Source organism: Bos grunniens, chromosome 27 (assembly GCF_055505025.1).
Source record: "Bos grunniens cultivar Pamir isolate PY7600 chromosome 27, Bosgru_T2T1.0, whole genome shotgun sequence".
Classification (NCBI taxonomy): Eukaryota; Metazoa; Chordata; class Mammalia; order Artiodactyla; family Bovidae; genus Bos; species Bos grunniens.
This window is the reverse complement of record NC_141191.1, coordinates 10,031,148-10,047,760: the sequence shown is the minus strand read 5'-3', so window position 1 is coordinate 10,047,760 and position 16,613 is coordinate 10,031,148. Positions and strand designations below refer to the sequence as shown.

General features: G+C 38.7%; 1 long non-coding RNA gene across 5 annotated transcripts in view; it reads right to left on the bottom strand.

The window, feature by feature from the left end:
- The window catches only part of LOC147343521 (uncharacterized), a 438,787-nt gene that overhangs the window by 159,895 nt on the left and 262,279 nt on the right, over positions 1-16,613 (bottom strand). The window lies entirely within an intron of this gene.

The following is a 16,613-nucleotide window of genomic DNA, read 5'->3' as shown; positions in this document are numbered from 1 at the left end:
TGCAGGTATCTTTCTTCCCATTTCAAGTGCCTGTTCTGCAAAAACATGCTGTATTATCTCTCCCATCAGCATTTGGTGTGTTGCAGCAAAGTCAAAAGCATCTTAAACATTTCAGCGAGAAGAATTTCTTTGAGACCTAAACTGAAAGTTCATTCAGACAGAAAGCTGAGCTCTATGACAATTCTCATAAAATTATATTCTATATTAAATGCTACATTTTGAGATATTCTACCGCTGTTTTAAGAATCCACTGGGCATCATTTCTTCTTCATTCCCCATTCACATTGTCCCATATCTAGCAATGAACTAAGAGCTTTGTCTTGTTTAAAAACAATAATTTCCATCTATTACCAAAGCAAAATCTGTTAAATCCTTCTAAGATTTGAGCATTATAATAGGAGGTATTATATGTTAAGTCAAATTTGATATCATATATATCATATACATATATATTATAACTCTATATAAATTGCACTCAGTGCAAAACAACATCCTTCTGCCTCTATTAGGAAGACCTCAAAAATTTACGTATAATAAAAAACATGGGACATAAATATCCTTTAATATAATCATATGCATATATATGCGTTATATGATAATATGTGCATATATGTGCAACAGATGTGAAATTATGTTATTTTTATATTTGTCTTGCTATTGCTGTGAATTTATTGGTCTTCAGTAAATTCTAAAATTTATAGCTGTAAGAGCTATTTTCATAACATTTGCATCTATAAAGTAATACAAAATTTAATACATGATCTCTGCAGGGATCTAATGATTTAAATTATATCACTGTAGCCTTCAAATAATGGAGAAGGCAATGGCACCCCACTCCAGTACTCTTGCTTGGAAAATCCCATGGATGGAGGAGCCTGGTAGGCTGCAGTCCATGGGGTTGCTAGGAGTCAGACACGACTGAGTGACTTCACTTTCACTTTTCACTTTCATGCACTGGAGAAGGAAATGGCAACCCACTCCAGTGTTCTTGCCTGGATAATCCCAGGGATGGTAGAGCCTGGTGGGCTGCCGTCTGTGGGGTTGCACAGAGTCAGACACGACTGAAGTGACTTAGCAGCAGCAGCGGCAGCAGCAGCCTTCAAATAAAGTAAAACTTTCAAAATAGTGTTTTTTAAAATGCATGGCCTCATCTATTCAAACTTAAAATACTTATGCAGTATTCTCTGTGCATTTGATATTACAGAAAAAATTTATTTGGTGTGTTTTTAACATATATCAAATCAAATAAGGCTATCCTCATATTTCCAGGCTAAAAAGTGTTGGACAGTAACTTGCAAAAAGAAGAAAACTAGTTTGAGAGAAAGGGTCACTCTGAGGTCATCAAGAAGCCCATCTTAAAAGGAGAGTGATGGATTCTACTCACTTCCCTCGTGAGGGGGGAGGTTGATAACATGAAGATTAGAAGAAGTAGGATCAAGGCAACAGGTAACCTTGTTTATTTGGAATGTAAAACTTATTTGGAATCTGTCTAAACAACTGATAGATAAATCAACATGAAAATGTTCTTCCCAATAATATAAAAGTTAGAATAAGGGGTTTTTACAAGAGGAAATGCCAAAGGTCTTTCCAGATAATAAAACTTTCTGCTAAATTTCACTCCATTCAGTTTAGAGTGATTACAGAATTTAGGTATGTGAGATGCTCCCATTCTGAATTTCTTCTGAAAACAGACTTATGAATGTGTTAAAATTTTTTTCAAAAAGCATTCTATCAGTGTTGAATATACATTAAACCAGTTTACTGCCTTAAGAGGCAGTCAGCAAAACAATTTTCATCTTTCTTGTATTTGTTGTTATACAACCAAAGCTTGGTTTCTGAGAACATGTGCTGTGTACTAAGTCACTTCAGTCTTAAGACCCTATGGACTGTAGCCCACTAGGCCCTGTCCACGGGATTCTCCAGGCAAGAATAGTGGAGTAGGTTGCCATGCCCCGCTCCAGGGGATCTTCTTCAAGGGATCAAACCCATGTCTCATGTCTCCTCTATTTGGCAGGCAGGTTCTTTACCAGTAATGCCTCCTGTGAAGCCCTTCTGAGAACACACATACGTGCAATCATATCTAAGGTTTCTAGACTAAGCACATTCTTAAAAAATCATAAAAATAACTATTTTCTAAACACCATAGGAAGACTGATGATATTCAGGTGTTTAAATTCTTTCAAGCAAAATTCAACTCTACCTCTTAATTTGTCTACATCTAAGAAGCTCAAAACAAAATGTCATCCAGAGAATTTTTTTTCCAATATATTATGAGGGAATAAAATATTATACTTAATCTATGTGTAAGCTCACTAAGTTACAAAATTAGTTTCTAAAATGTATCAACACTTCACTCACTCATTAAATTGTTTGCTTTAAATGTGTTAGTCTCAGAGGAGCTTTGGGGGTGGATGTCCATTAAATTTCGTTTGTGTTTTCTCTATAAAAACATAACCTGCATGGTATTAATGAATAGCTAGTACATGCTTCTTAACAATCTGTATGTAAATGGTGTATTTCTTCCTACAAGGTTTTATCTCAGGCCGTGTTTATTTGTCACAAGCAGGAAAGATTGGTCAAAGTCAATAGCCCTGGGGAACCTGGCTAACAGAAGCCAACTGCTCTCAAGGAACACCACTTCAAGCCAAGCTTGCCGTGCCCAGTGAAGCATGTAGTGAAGAGCCGGGAGCCAGCTGGAAAGCAGCCTGGGGGTGAGCGCAATGAAAGGACTCACGGTGCCCCTTCCACGATGCTTCCACAGTGAGGGCAGGAGCATGGCACTGAGGGAGATGCGCGGGCTTTGGATTTAGGAAATCTTCAGCTTAACAGAGCTTCCCTCGTGGCTCAGCTGGTGGAGAATCCACCTGCAACTCAGGAGACCTGGGATCAATCCCTGGGTTGGGAAGATCCCCTGGAGAAGGGAAAGGCTACCCACTCTAGTATTCTGACCTGGAGAATTCCATGGACTGTATAGTCCATGGGGTTGCAAAGAGTCAGACACGACTGAGCGACTTTCACTTTCAGCTTAAAAGTAGACAAATTAGCCTTTGAGAGCCTCAATAAATGCGGATGTAACTATCTTCTTTGTGGTGTACGTTAAATGGATTAAATGAGATAAAGGATGTACAATGCTTGGCACACTGATTTTGCGTGAAAACTAGTGGTGAACATCATCACCTTTTTAACATGGATCCTTCAATACAAAACAGAGGTTTGATTTTTGCTTGTATATCTGTGCCTGTCTTTGTAATCATGGAGGGTAAGCATCATTATAAATGATGCTTATATATATATAGTATATAAGTATATATACCTACATGTAGTATATAAGCTTATATACAGTATTATAAATACTAACTATCCCCAAAACTTAAGCCATAAAATTTGAATTTATTTTATGTAGGATTCCTTCACGTAGCCAAGCGTGAAAGTGAAAAGTACTTTGATAGTCTTCTTCCCATTTAATTCCTCACATGTAAAAATCAGAAAGATTCACAACCATATTATGTTAATGATCAGTTTCAAATGCCCTAGAACCACAATAAATGACCTCTGATGTCCATAACCATTTTGTGACTCATCGTTCATAACCACAGGACTTCCCTGACATTTATCTACTCTGTTAAACCACCCATGTCTGTGCAAAAAAGAAAAAGGGGGCATGAGCAGGTATATGTTAAAGTAATCTGAACAAGGCCATTGAAGCTTATGACCCAAAGCATATCAGAAGACTCAGTTACTCAATTATGGAGAAACCAGCCTATCATTGCACATTAATTAAGTGTAAAATATGAACTGTCTCTATATATCTGCATCCTGACACTGCAAGCAATATTAGCTGAAGTATTATTTTTACATGCTTTAAAAACCTAATATATTTAAGTGTGGCATAAATGTCTCTTGATTATCTTTTATTCTGATAGAACACTGTCAGGTAATTGCGTGCTGTGGGTTATGAACTACAGTCACCTGACTCTAATCTTGTGCTCAGGCCTGCAGTGGAAGCATCCATCAGGAGAAAGCGCACCCAGCGTTCAGAGAGCATCCAGCAAGCATACCACCTCCATCAAAGCTCCTGCTCCCCAAGAGGGGAGGGACCACTATGCAGGAGAGGCATGGAAGGGTAGGGAATCACATCCCAATGAGATGGTTTTAGACCTTGATTTCTTAAAGTTATGTGGTCCTTTGCATTTATTATTAAAGTACAAATAACTCTGGGAGGGCTAACACCTTAATCCATTATCAGACCACAACTGGAATGTCATTTACATATACCAGGGTGATCAGAAAGATGAACTGTCAAAAAGAGTGGGGCATAACCAGAGAAAATCAAGAGAAAGACAAAATACTTCTACTTAACTTCTCAAGTTTCAGTTCAAATTCATGCCAGTTCTATGCTTGTGAGATAACAGAAAAGGAAATAATTCTGCTTATAGATGATCCTTGTATGACTTTTTCTTCCCTCAGAAACTTAAGGTGAATGAAAATAATGTCCACCTTGTGATATTATAAAAACTTCAACTGATTTTAAGTACATCTTGAATGCTGGAATATATTACAGAATCATTAACCCATAGAGGTATTTGTGTAATAGCCAACTTAAACTTAACTAGAATTGCATCCTGCTAAAGTCTTTGGGATAATATTAACCACTTGATAATAACAATCTCTTTTATAGATGTCTCTTCAGAAAAGTGAGAAACATTTTGAACTAAAAACAGTGGACTACTTTTCCATCTGACAATACCAAGTGGAAATTAAAGGCTAATGTCAGGGTACAAAAGACAGGACCATTAATCTAACAGAGGCATAAAGCAAATGCCAGTTTAAAAGACAAAACAGAGTAATGACAGGACCATGCTGGCCCACAGGAAGGAAGAAGGAAGGAAGAAAGGGAGGGAGGCAGGGAGGGAAGGAAGGGAGGAGGTGACACCTGGAGAAGTTGTCTGAGATTGTGGAGGGAAACTGAGGCTTTCAGAGGGCATATGTTTCCTTGACCTTGAATAAAGAGAAAGCTGCCATGGATATAAGCCAGTTTAAATGCAATTTATATAACGTCTGTATTTTTAATGAGCATCACGGTCATAATAGAACTTCAAAATGGTAAACTGAGTTAACAGGTATTTTGGCATATTCATTTACATGATGCCTTGAAAATGTGCCTTAAGTATGTCTCCAAGATGTATAGGGAAACAAGGAAGCTGGGGTGAGTGGATACGGCTATCTAGAACATACCACCAAGTTAGGAACCACTGAACTCCAGAGTTCACTAAAGGGCCAGTCCCCAGATGTCACTATAAGCCTGTGTTCCTGTGTGCTCAGTCGCTTCAGTCGTGTCTCTCTGTGTGACCCCGTGGACTGCAGCTCGCCAGGCTCGTCTGTCTATGGGATTCTCCAGGCAAGAATGCTGGAGTGGGTTGCCATGTTTTCCTCCAGGGAATTTTGCTGACCCAGGCATAGGATTTATGTCTCCTATGTTGCAGGTGGATTCTTTACCTACTGAGCCACCTGGGAAGCCCGCAAGATAAGCCTAGCTGGCTCACATAGAAATAAACAATCATCCAAAGAACTTGCTAATAAATTTTTTTATTTAACTAGTCTAATAAGGGATCAAGTAATCACTGTATCTGAAAAGTTCCCTAGAAGATTCTGATGTATAGAGAACCATTAGCCGGTCTTTTCAGAAACGACTGACTACTGTTGGCTTTAATTGCAGTTAGGTGGCTCTCAGGCTGGTTGTCCAGACTCACAGCAGACAACCATGGCTGTCCCTTACACCTGTGCCCTGTAATGCAGAAAAGGCTGTAAAGCACAAACTCAAAGAACTCCTCAAATTTACCCCAGCTCACCATCTATTAAAATAGTAGAAGACATTTCCCTGATCCCATATCTCCCACTTCCTAGTCCTTCAAGAAGAAAGAAAATCCAGTCCATGGTTACTTGCTTTTTGTAATTTGTTCATGTATTGGAATAAATCCTCTGCTCCTGCTTATGACTATATAAAATTCTCTGATCAGGAAAAGAAAGAAAAGAGGAAATAAACACATTTATTTTCAAAGATGCTCCAGGGTTTAGTTAGAGTAGAATGATGATTATAAGTAAAGAAGAGCCTAGAACTCTTTGTTCTTGGCAGTAAAATTAGATACTCTGATGGATTTTCTTTTCAGTGCCTTGTAAGGATGACTGAGGAAATCATGCATCTTACAACTCATGTCTTACACACTCTGCACATTGCCTTAATGTTGATAACGCTTCAGTCAGTTCAGTTCAGTCATTCAGTCGTATCTGACTCTTTGCGACCCCATGAATTGCAGCACACCAGGCCTCCCTGTCCATCACCAACTCCCAGAGTTTACTCAAATTCATGTCCGTCGAGTTGGTGATGCCATCCAGCCATCTCATCCTCTGTCGTCCCCTTCTCCTCCTGCCCCCAATCCGTCCCAGGATCAGGGTCTTTTCCAATGAGTCAACTCTTCACATGAGGTGGCCAAAGTACTGGAGTTTCAGCTTTAGCATTAGTCCTTCCAATGAACACCGAGGACTGATCTCCTTCAGAATGGACTGGTTGGATCTCCTTGCAGTCCAAGGGACTCTCAAGAGTCTTCTCCAACACCACAGTTCAAAAGCATCAATTCTTCGGTGCTCAGCTTTCTTTACAGTCCAATTATCACATCCATACATGACCACTGGAAAAACCATAGCCTTGACTAGACAGACCTTTGTTGGCAAAGTGAAAGTGAAAGTGAAGTCACTCAGTCGTGTCCGACTCTTTGTGACCCCATAGACCGTAGCCTATCATGCTCCTCCATCCATGGGATTTTCCAGGCAGGAGTACTGGAGTGGGTTGCCATTTCCTTCTCCAGAGGATCTTCCCAACCCAGGGATTGAACCTGGGTCTCCCACATTGTAGGCAGAGGCTTTACCATTTGAGCCACCAGCGAAGACTTGGCAAAGGTCCCCACATAACTGTTCAAATCCAGTTTTATTCTTATTACTTCAGGTTTGAGTCTTATTATATTTAATAAACAGACTTATTTAGAAACATACTAAGTGACTAATATCAAGTTGGCTGGGGTACAAATGTTAAGTAGCACCTATTAGTAACCAGTAATGAGGAGCTGAAGTTTGAGAGAAGAAAGTGTTTTATCTTCTAGGGTCCTCAAAGAAAAAAGAAAAGATGGGAGGTCAAAAAAATTGAGAAAATATGTGAAAGGAAATAAACAGAGTCTTTCAAGTCTGGTAATGATTCCTTTAGAATAAATAGATAAGAAAGTATTCTAGGTGACAATAACAAATACTTCTAAATCTTAGTGATTTGGGAAAAAAAGCAATGACTTATTTCTCGTCTACCACACATCCATTATGGGGGTGGGTTGAAGCTCCTCTCACTGGGGTCCTCACTCAGACCAATACAACATTCACCCTGTGGAGTACTACTGGTAATTGTGACAGAATAAAAGAGGAGTGGCAAATTGTGCCCTGATACATGAAATCTTCCAGCCTGAAGTGATAGAACTCAGCTGATGTTTCATTGACTAGAGCAATTTCAAGTTGGCCAGAAAGTATAATGTGTTCCTTTCGCCCAAAAGGGAGAAAAACACTATTTAGGGCTTATCACTACTCACTACATCATCACTAGTGACTTTCTGGTCACTAACTATTTGAGTTCCTCTCTCTTGAACAAAAAAAGTAACTCATTGCTGAAGTAGAGTCCCATAAAGTCATTAAAATCATGACTCTCCTTGGAATAAATCTTAATAATCCCATTACCATTAATAAAACTCATTGGGATGCTGTGACAAAACAATATAGAGTCTACAAATTCAAGGACTTGTGGAGGTGGGAAAAATTCTTTTGAGCAACAAAAGGCTGATTAAAATTTTCCCTTGAAGAGAAGATCAAATCCAGGGTAAAGCCGTTTATTCCCATTATTAAAAGTCATGATGGACCCAACGTCCATGCTCTCCAAGCATTTATTCATGCAGGCGTGAGATCTCTGTACTAAACAGACAAGTTGTCATCCACCACCAACCGCCACCTGCCAATCCCTGTTCTCTGCATTGGTAGAACAGGGACAGATGCTTCTCATCACCAGAAGAGGTGAGACATTGGAAACATAGTGAAGTTACTGGTCTGTACAAATCATGCTAGAGCAGAGCACTTATGTTGGAAGAATGGAGCATGTTTTTAGTTTAGACCAGAATTCTGGTTACTAGAAGGGAACTTCTACTTTTTCTCCATAGCTCTTTGCTACTCCTTTTGATTATTCTTTTTTTATTACTCTCCTTGAACAATAAAATATCCTTATCTGGAAATAAGACTGGGATGCTATTTTCTCTTTGGTTGCTAAGCAGCTTTCTCAGTTGGCTCTCCAGCCTACCAGAAAGTTAGGGACCAAAAGTCACTTTAATTCTTGCATCTATGTATTTGAATGTGTGTGTGTGTGTGTGTGTGTCCACGCACATGGGCAACACACTCTCTTAAACCTTAATAGTTTTTCAAATGTTTGACTTAGTCAGTTACAAGTGCCAATAGCCACATTCAAAATTCTTTCTAGACCCATTTCTTAGATTTACAGTATTTCTTTGTTTCCTGCCCTATGCTTTCTTTTTCTCAACTTAATTACAAGCCTTAGGCAATCAGACCAAGGTGGGTGATCCATACCTTTTATCTCTTTTCCTGAACTGGTTTATCCAACTGAAAGGATTTACTGTGTGCTACTTTAATCCATTCAATGTTTGTTTATTTTTTTCTCTATCTTTTTTATTTTTTAAACTATGGAAGTAAGATAATACATTTACAGGACACTTGAGAAATATAGAAGAGAGTAACATATAGTTCAACTATATATTACAATTATTTTTTAAGTAGATAAATTAAGATTTTTAGTTGAAGTTTCAATATCAAACTCTCAAAAATTAATAGAAGGAATATACAGAAAAGTAGAAGGATATAGTAGAGTTGAAAAACACTATGAACCAGTTCAACATGATTAAGATTTATACATTTTCACACAACAGTAGGATACAAATTCTATTCAAGTTCCCATAGACTATAAACTAGGAGACACTGAAACATATCCAGGGACATAAAACAAGGTGCAAAAATTTCATGGTCTAAAGGTATTGAAATCAAACAGAGTCTGTTCTCTTATTAATGTAGAATTATGTTAGAAATCAATATCAAAAGATGTATTGTGCTGTGCTTAGTTGCTTAGTCATGCTCGACTTTTTGTGACCCCGGGAACTGTAGCCTGCCAGGTTCCTCTGTCCATGGGGATTCTCCAGGCAAGAATACTGGAGTGGGTCGCCATGCCCTGCTCCAGAGGATCTTCCCAACTCAGGGATCGAACCCAGGTCTCCCACATTGCAGGCAGATTTTTAACGTCTGAGCCACCAGGGAAAGCTAATCAAAATGTACTTGAAAATAAGCCAAGTATTTACCAACAGAGATCTTTGACTTAGCCTTTGAAAGCCTCAATAAAGCTAGAAGGCTGAAAAAAAAAGAAAAAAAACAAAGAGGAGAGAGCATTTAAATGACAAACTAATATCAAAATGAGAAATTAATATTTTTTTTTATTTTTTTTTTATTTCAGGTATACACATGAGAAATTAATATTAAAGATACTTTCAAAACCCCGAGTATTGGGAAATTAAATGTTTACTTTTAAACTATGGGTGTATCTAAAAGCCAAAACAAGGAAAATTAGAAAATATTTGTTACAGAATAAAAATGAGAAGAGAATTTACCAGAATTTATTGCATGCAGCTGAAGCTGCTCAGTGCAACTAAATACAACGTGGAATCTTGAACAAGATATGAAAATAAATAATGGACTAGCATTTTGTGAAAATTTTGTGAAATTTGAAAAACTCTGTACTTCAGTTAATAATACTGTATCACATGGTAATTTTCTGCTTTTTATTTGTTTTTGTTGTTGTTGTTGTTGTTGTTGTTTTACATCATAGTATTTCTTTATATTCTCTGAATTGGATGAACGTTTCAAGCCTCATTCAATTCTTTAAAAATCACTAATATAATAAACTGTCAAAACCTTAAGTAGTAATACTAGATGCCAAAATATATGGAACTCTATCAAACTTTGTTTCAAGGGGTTTTAATAATGGGAATAAACAGCTTTAGCCTTGATTCAATCTTCACTTCAAGGCTAAATTTTAATCAGCCTTCGTTACTCAAAGGAATTTTTCTCCTACTCCTAGAAGTCCCTGAATTTGTAGACCCTCTTTTGTTTTGCCACAGCCTTCTATGGTCATGGGACTGTTAAGAGATACTCCAAAGAACAGTAGATTTCAGATGTAAAACTTTTTACTCACTTTGTAAAGCAGCAGCCAACTTCCTTAACAGAAATCAATCTCTGCCCCTGTATTCAGTGGTAAAAGAAGTGTTAAATGGCTGGGAAGCAATCTTAGCTCCTACACTGATGAACTATGATTTTATCCCTTGTAGAAAGGGCAGGAAGCAGATATTTTGTAAATTCCTTAGCAGGATACTTTTGCACAAAATACCACAATGGAGAAATCTTTAAAGAGGTCAAGCAATGCTAGCAGAAGCTGTGCAGACAAGGAAAGCTAATTTTTTATATGTGATATGTACCCATTTCCATGAGGACAAATTTGCTGTCCTCATGGTGGAAACGGGGTGTAATCAAAGTAATCAACTTGCCACTAGATGAGTGGATAATAACTGATCTCTCCTGATAATCCCCAAGCCTCCCTGGGAAACACCAAAACATTCACAGGCAAGTCTGTCTTAGTCTCTTGTCCCATCATCACCGCTCCTTTGCCCTGGGTCCTGGTGTGCAGATGGTTTTGTTTGTGCCCTCCCAGAGTTTCTATTTCTCCAGCCCTGTGGAAGTTCTGTAATCAAATCATACTGGCCTTCAAGGCGTGAATCACAACATGGTCAATATGGAAACCAGACTGATATATTCTTTGCAACCTAACATGGAGAAGCTCTGTACAGTCAGCAAAAACAAGACCAGGAGCTGACTGTGGCTCAGATCATGAAATCCTTATTGCCAAATTCAGACTTAAATTGAAAAAAGAAGGGAAAACCACTAGACCATTCAGGTATGACCTATATCAAATCCCTTATGATTACATAGCAGAAGTGACAAATAGATTCAAGAGATTAGATCTGAAGATAGAGTATCTGAAGAACTATGGGCAGAGGTTCGTAACATTGTATAGGGGGCACTGATCAAAACCATCCCCAAGAAAAAGAAATGCAAAAAGGCAAAATGGTTGTCTAAAGAAGACTTTCAAATAGCTGAGAAGAGAGGCAAAAGGTAAAGGAGAAAAGGAAAGATATATCCATCTGAATGCAGTTTCAAAGAAGAGCAAGGAGAAATCAGAAAGCCTTCTTAAGTGAACAATGCAAGAAAACAGGAAAACAATAAAATGGGAAAGACAAGAGATCTCTTCAAGAAAATTAGAGATACTAAGGGAACATTTCATGCAAAAATGGGCAAACTGAAGGACAGAAATGGTATTGACCTAACAGAAGCAAAAGATATTAAGAAGAGGTGGCAAGAAGGCACAGACCACATATACAAAAAAGATCTTAATGGCCTGGATGATCATGATGGTGTGATCACTCACCTAGAGCCAGACATCCTGGACTGCAAAGTCAGGTGGGCCTTAGGAAGCCTCACTGTGAACAAAGCTAGTGGACGTGATGGAATTCCAGCTGAGCCATTTCAAATCCTAAAAGATGTTGCTGTGAAAGTGCTGCACTCAATACACCAGCAAATTTGGAAAACTCAGCAGTGGCCACAGGACTGGAAAAAGTGTTTTCATTACAATCCCAAAGAAGGACAATGCAAAGGATGTTCATACTACTGCACATTTGCACTCATTTCACATGCTAGCAAGTTAATGCTCAAAATCCTTCAAGCTTGGCTTTAGCAGTACATGAACTGAGAACTTCCAGATGTACAAGCAGATTTAGAAAAGGCAGAAGAACCAGAGATCAAATTACCAACATCCGTTGGATCACAGAAAAAGCTAGAGAATTCCAAAAAATCATCTACTTTTGTTTCATTGACTATGCTAAAGCCATTCACTGTACGGATCACAACAAACCATGAAAAAATCTTCAAGAGATGGGAATACCAGGACACCTTACCTGCCTCCTGAGAAACCTGTATGCAAGTCAAGAAGCAAAAGTTAGAACCAGAAATGGAACAATGGACTGATTCAAATTTTGGAAAGGAGTACATCAAAGATGTATATTGTACCTCTGCTTAAATGCAGAGTACATCATGAGAAATGCTAGACTGACTGGATGAAGCACAAGCTGGAATCAAGATTGTTGGGACAAATATTAATAACCTCAGATATGCAGATGATACCACCCTTATGGCAGAAAGCAAAGAGAAACTAAAAAGCCTCTTGATGAAGTTGAAAGAGGACAGTGAAATAGCTAGCTTAAAACTCAATATTCAAAAATCTAAGATCATGGCATCCAGTTCCCTCACTTCATGGCAAACAGATAGGGAAACAATGGAAACAGTGGCAGACTTCACTTTCTTGGCCTACAAAATCACTGTGGACAGTGACTGCAGCCATGAAATTAAAAGATGCTTGCTCCTTGCAAGAAAAGCTGATAAACCTAGACAGCGTATTAAAAAGCAGAGACATTACTTTGCCAACAAAGTTACGTATGGTCAAAACTATGGTTTTTTCCAGTAGTCATGTATGGATGTGGCAGTTGGACCATAAAGAATGCTGAGCACTGAAGAATTGATGCTATTCAACTGTGGTGTTGGAGGAAACTCTTGAACATTCCTTGGACTGCAAGGATATCAAACCCGTCTAAAGGAAATGAACTCTGAATATTCAATGTAAGGACTGATGCTGAAGCTGAATCCCCCATCCTTGGCCACCTGATGTGAAGAGCTGAGTCATTGAAAAATACCCTGACACTGGAAAAGATTGAAGGCAGGAGGAAGGAGGAGAAGAGCACAACAGAGGACGAGATGGTTGGATGGCATCACCGACTCAGCGGACATGAGTTTGAGCAAGCTCCAGGTGATGGTGAAGGACAGGGAAGACTGGGGTGCTGCAGTCCGACTCACAAAATGTCAGACACAACTGAGTGACTAAACAACAAAGCTGCATCCATATCAGCCCTGAAGAGGGTAATTTTCCACAGGTGAGCCTATCTATAACATTCACTGAGCATCACTGTTCTTGGTAGAGAGGGAGGTTCTCTGCATCATCAGACTGTTGAGAGCATCCTCTGCAGTTGGTCCCCCTTGTGGGCATCCATGTACCACAAAGACTATGGATACACCATGTGCCCATCCCAACACCCTTTCAAAAGATCACCTTGTCACCAACCTTATTATTTTTAACTGGCCAAAAACATTACCCAATGTTCCTTATTTGGTATAAATGCATACCTCAAATTATTTTTCTACAAAACAACATGGACTACCAGATACATGCCCATAATGATTACTACCGGGAAACTTTCATTTCAGAGACATCTAACAAAGACATTTTTGAATGGCCTATAAAACACTACATCTACTTCTAGTCAACCACAACTTATCATGCTCAAGAACAACAACAGAAAACTATGCCTGAACTTTTCCCTCTTTGGATTTGGATAACTAAGTTATACTGGTCATGAGGAATTTCCCACTAAGTCACAGATGGGAACTGAGGAAAAGACCACAAAGCAGCAAGAGTGGGTCTGGGACACTTGCTCATGCAATTTTCTCATATTTTCTGCACCTACTTAGGACAGTCTCATATACAGCACTCCTATTTAGAAACAGAATATTGATGCTTATAATTTGCTGGCTTGAATAATATCCAGTAAACAGAAGATTACTGCTTAAGCTGAATCATAGGCAGAGAATCCAGCAGAAGTGGGCAGAAGTCTACCAGGATTGCCATAGCAGTAATTCAAAAACTTTTACCCACTTTTTAGAATTGAGCCAGTTCATGGATCCAGAGCCCACTGATTAAGGGATAAACTCTGTTTGTGTGAGTTTTATTCAATTATCCCTAAGTGAGACAATTATTTTATTCTGAATTTCACACTATGATTTGGGGACTAAATGCCCTCCATCTCCACATCTCTCACTTTTCCTGCAGACTTGCATCATGAAGTTTTTAAGATATTTTTAATTTATTTTAGATAGCTTGTATAATAAAATCTGGCCTGCAATTCCATTTTGGCCCAGATTTTGATTGGAAAAATCTAGTGATATATTGTAATTTTTCTTGGATCTAGCTTCTTTCTCTTCTTGCTTGGACTTAGCAATTTGGAAAGTAAACTTTTGCTCTTTTCCCTTGAAAAAGAAAATGTAAATACCTAAGGAAAGATTCTTGGTTTTTTTTTTTTTTTCTTCAAATAGAGGAGCTATGTCTAATTTATTTAATTTGCTTACTTTTATTATAGCTGAATATCCCCTCTTTTTCAAAGCACTTCTTTATTTTCTGTTTCAGTGTGTAAGAAAAACCTTGGGACAATAAAATCCTTAAAGCTATAGTTTCCTTTATATTCACATTCCTTAATACACTTTTTTATTTCAGTGTTCAGAGATACAGAAGAAAAAAGGACTAGGGAATATGCTTTTTCAATGTATTATGTATAAGGACCAAATTGTTAATAAATACTTCTATATCTGTAAAACCACCTCAGAACTTAATTTATTTTAGTATAAATCATATGGAGGTAATCTTTACATTTTTGTGATTTACAAGGCAGGGGAAAGAGGTTCATGGCGATGTTTTGGTCAACTGTAATCTCCGGGGTTCTATATTAAATTAAAAACAAATATGTTCCTAGCCAGGAAAACTCTTAAATTAATCCTGTCATGGGAGCCCACATTCAAGATGTGTCTTGGGAGGAGATTGATTGGAATTAGAGCAGAAGTTATACTTTGGTCAAACTGTGGCTCCCAAGATGCCCAAAGGATAAACCTAACAGTGTCTACAGAACATTCTGTAGAAGTCAGGTGCTTTACTGTGAAGAATAGAGAAAACATTCCAGAGCTTTCCCTTGAGATTGACCAAAGCTTCCTGGGGCACTGCAAGAACTCAGCATGTCTTTGCTTCTTAGTTAAAAACATCTGGGGTAAGAATTTTGAGAAACGCTTCTGGTGACAAAGAATGTAACAAAGTGAGAAAAACAAAGTCAGAAGATACAGGCTTAAGAGAGGTCCTGCCCTTACCAGCTGTTCTTAAATCTCCAAGCCTTGTTTTCCTATTTGTGCCCTCTGGAAAGAGGACCGATCTGTATGGCAGTTTGTTTATTTTGGTTATCATCAAAAATAACGAGTTCATTGAGAAATGCATTATAAACTGAATATAATATACAAGTGATGCACGCTTTTGTTTATAAATAAGAAACAAAGGGTTGGATTTTGTGTGGACAATGCTTAGTTAGCTTCTACTACAGATGGAGAGAGAGAGAGTCAAGAGGCTGATTCCACTGCTCAGGGTTACACAGGAGGAACGAGAATTAAAAACTAAAGTTCTCTGGAAAATCAGCTATCTATAAAACTTAGGGAGATCCGAGAAGACAGTAGGTCAGCATTAGTCAAAATGTGGTCTCTGAAAGGCCTGTCTTAACACATGTGTTTATTTGTTAAAAATGCAAATTCAGGGGCTTCACCCAAGACTGAGTCAGAGTCACCAGCAATGGACTAGCTCTGTCCACACCCCCGTGGTGACCGTGTGCACGGGGGTCACTGAAGGCGGCTTGTGCACAGAGGCTGCCAGGGCAGACTCTAGTGCCTGAATAGCTGCATGTCTGTCCTGCTTTCTGGATCTTCAAAGGAAGGTCAAAGGTGGCTGCCATTTACCAGTCTGTGATGTCATACAGGTAAAAATGTGATAAAGGGAGTGACACATAATTTTTTAAAAAAAGTACTCACTTGACTACTGGCTCCTGCACAGCAGTGAGTTCACCCACTCACTCAGCAGAGGCAGAGGGCTTGGCTGTCTCAGCTCCTGCTGCGGCTGAGGCCAAGAGCACCTGAGATGCAGTCCCCTAGGCGGGAAGGAGAGACACACGGCCTGCAGGGCATTTATTACTGGATGAAGGAACCACCGTGTTTTTAAAAAATCTTATTTGGTTTATTTTCCAGAATAAATACTGCACTTTTCCTAGGCCTTCTAAAAATTATGCTTGCACTTGGAACCATGCCTGTGACCGGGTGCTGACAGCTCCATCACAGGCCTGTGTTATTTTTACCTCTTCCAGGACTGTATGCCACCGTGCACAACAGACCAGTTTGACTGCATAACTTCCCCTTCAAAGGATTTGGTGGCAAATGGGCAAAAGAATGGAGAAGGGGGGAAGTACACCTACCAGCGTGGTGACTGTCAGCTTGGCTTTGTTGTCAATAAGGACTCAATTCCTATTAAGGGCCTGCTGGCTAAACAACCTTGGGAAAGCCCCTTAACACAATATAGACCAAAGACACATAATACATCTTTTGTCATCCTAATGTTATTGATCAGAGATATAGTAACACATTTTTAGAGAGTAATACAATGAATATTCCTGAATGGTAGTTCTCTTATTAGTTGAATTCAGGACAAAAGCATTGGGTTCAAACAAAACTAAAAT